This window comes from Pan troglodytes, chromosome 20 (genome assembly GCF_028858775.2).
Source record: "Pan troglodytes isolate AG18354 chromosome 20, NHGRI_mPanTro3-v2.0_pri, whole genome shotgun sequence".
NCBI lineage: Eukaryota > Metazoa > Chordata > Mammalia > Primates > Hominidae > Pan > Pan troglodytes.
Genome location: NC_072418.2, coordinates 23,815,705 through 23,819,027, shown reverse-complemented (window position 1 = coordinate 23,819,027; position 3,323 = coordinate 23,815,705). Strand labels below are relative to the sequence as shown.

General features: G+C 34.9%; 1 pseudogene; it reads right to left on the bottom strand.

The window, feature by feature from the left end:
- Nucleotides 1–1,976: 1,976 nt before the first annotated feature.
- Nucleotides 1,977–2,979, bottom strand: LOC134809092 (zinc finger protein 430-like; annotated as a pseudogene).
- Nucleotides 2,980–3,323: the final 344 nt, after the last annotated feature.

Sequence of the window (3,323 nt, the reverse complement as noted above, 5' to 3'; positions counted from 1 at the left end):
GCACGTGATTATTATGTATTGTATTTGTGTATCAAAATATGCCATATATGGCATAAGTATATATACTCATATACCCACAAAAATTAAGAAAAATAAATTTAATTGATTAAAATAAGAATAAATATTTACCCAACAGGAATATTATTATTTATCTATACTTTAAAGCCACTAGCAAGAGATTAACATGTTAAAAATGTTGAAACCATTAACTTCACACATAATGTAAAATTTTAAAAATGTGCTGCATTTTATTATATAAAAGTACAATTAGTACAATAATATACTGATAATATACTACTAGTTTTCTCATAATGCAAAAGAATAATACTTTTAACACCTACCTCATATATCACTCAAGAGTATAAGTTAACCACAAAGAACCTCTCCACTTTTTCATCATGCATCTTACATTCTAATGTCCTTACTTGTCCATAGAAAAGATCATAAATAATGCCCACCTAATGGAAAAGAATCTCTCATACCTTTGATGCAACAACAATTATCACATGCTTTCACAAGTGAATAAGAATGAAGAAACACCAGAAAATGAGTGTCGAATTACATCATTTGCTTTCAAAGTCTGTAATTCTTTCAAGAAATAAAGTATACTTAGAATGTAGTTACTACTCGGCAAAAAATCTTTTACTCCTCTTAAATTTATATACAAATATTTTTCTATCAACTTTAGTTTTATTTTCTATACTCAGAACTCTTGACTTAGTATATCTGAAGTGTCAGTTCCTTATATATTTCTATTATAAATTCTGATATTTACATAGCCCTAATTTGGATTAAATATTTTTTCATTTTTAGTGCATCTTCAAAAATATTCTTCAGTATAAACTCTGGTGTTTTCTAAGATGTAGTTTTTGAAAAGTGTTTTTCCACATTTATTATATCTGCAAGACACTTTTCCAATATAAGTGCCCTAATGTTGAACAAAGCTTGAGCAACTGCTTCAGAGTTTTCCTCTAGTACAAAATGTGTACAATAAAATTTGATTCAAGTAAAGGTACTACAACCCTCTTTATGTTTGTAATGTCCATCTTCAATATAAATTCTCTTCTTCACCTTAAAGGCTTATATTTTTCTGAAAGACCTTTTGACAGTAATCACCCTTATCTTGCTTTTATTAAGTATGAACTCTCTGGTGTTAAGATGTAAGCAGATATTAATGTCTTTTTCACAGTCTGTATTTGTATAATTTTTCTCAAACATAAATGCTTTTCTGTGCAATAAGGTGGTTAAGTTTTGCCACATTGTTCTCACTTGTAGGAATTTTTTCCAGTATGAATTATATTAAATGTAATCAAGTAAGGCAGGGAGTGGTGGCTCATGCCTGTAATCCCAGCACTTTGGGAGGCCCGAGGTGGGCGGATCACCTGAGGTCAGGAGTTTGAGACCAGCCTGGCCAAGATGGTCATACCCCATCTCTACTAAAAGTACAAAAATTAGCCAGGCGTGGTGGCAGGTGCCTGTAATCCCAGCTACTTGGGAGGCTGAGGTAGGAGAATCACTTGAACCTGGGAGGCGGAGTTTGCAGTGAGCCGACATCATGCCATTGCACACCAGCCTGGGGGACAAGAGTGAGACTTCATCTCAAAAAAAGAAAAAAGTCAAGTATGACAACCATTTAAAGACTTTGTCACATTCTTCACATTTCTAGGATTTCTCACCAATATGATTCCTTTTATGGTTAGAAAAGCTTGAGGTGTTGTCAAAAGCATTATCGCATCCTTCTGGTTTGTGGAGTTTCTTTCCAGTATGAATTATCTTATATGTGTTAAGATCTGAGGACTAGTGGCTGAGTGTGGTGGCTCATGCCTGTAATCCCAGCACTTTGGGAGGCTGAGGTGGGCAGATTACAAGGTCAGGAGTTCAAGACCAGCCTGATCAACATGGAGAAACCCCATCTCTACTAAACATACAAAATTAGACGGGTATAGTGGTGCATGCCTGTAATCCCAGCTACTCGGGAGGCTGAGGCAGGAGAATTGCTTAAACCTGGGAGACGGAGGTTGCAGTGAGCTGAAATCATGCCACAGTATTGCAGCCTTGGCAACAAGAGTGAAACTCCATCTCTAAAAATAATAATAATAACTGAGAACTAGTTAAAGCTTTTGCCATATTTTTCACACTCATAAGGTTAATCTCCAGTATGAATTTTCTTATGTTTGGTAAGAATTGAGGACTGGTTAAAAGCTTTGTCACATTCCTCACATTTGTAGGGTTTCTCTCCTGTATGAATTATTTTGTTCAAAAAGGTTTGTAGGACTGGTTAAAAGCTTTGCCACATTCTTCACAGTTGTGAGGTTTCTCTCCAGTATGAATTATGTTATGTTTAGTGGGAGTTGAGGACTGGATAACGGCTTTACCACATCCTTCACATTTCTAAGATTTTTCTCCAGTATGAGTTATCTTATGTTTAGTAAGGTTTGAGGATTGATTAAAAGCTTTGCCACATGGGTGGGATTTCCCTCCAGCATTAATTATCTTATGTGTAGTAAGGGTTGAGGATTAGTTAAAAGGTTTGCTACATTTTTCAAATTTGTAAGGCTTCTCCACAGTATAAATTATCTTATGTGCAGAAAGTTGAGGGGACCATTAAAGGCTTTGCCACATTCCTCACATTTGTAGGTTTTCTCTCCAGTACAAATTATCTTGTTTAGTAATGGATGAGGATTTCTTAAAAGCTTTGCCACATTCTTCACATTTGTATAATTTCTCTCCTGTAAGATTTTATGTTTAATAAGGTATGAGAATCTATAAAAAGTTTTGAGATATTCTTCATATTTGTAGTGTTTCTCTCCAGCACAAATTACCTTATGTGTCATCAGGGTTGAGAAGTGGTTAAAAGCTTTGTGACATTCTTCATATTTGTAGGATTTCTCTCTGCTATGAATTCTGTTTAGTAAGTGTTGAGGACCAATTAAAGCCTTTGCCACATTCTTGACATTTGTAGAATTTCTCTCCAGAATGAATTACCTTATTTTTAGTAAAGTATGAGAATCAATAAAAACCTTTGCCACATTCTTCACATTTGTAGGGTTTCTCTCCAGCACGAATTACCTTATGTGTAGTTAAGGGTTGAGTACCGGTTAAAAGCTTTGCCACATTCTTGACATTTGTAGAGTTTCTCTCCAGTATGAATTATCTTATGTGTAGTAAGGCATGAGTACCAGTTAAAAGCTTTCTCACATTCTTTACATTTGTAGGGTTTCCTTCCAGTATGATTTCTCTTATGTGCAGTAAGGTGTGAGGACTGGTTAAGAGCTTTCTCACATTCTTCACATTTGCAGGGTTTCTCTCTAGTATGAAATCTC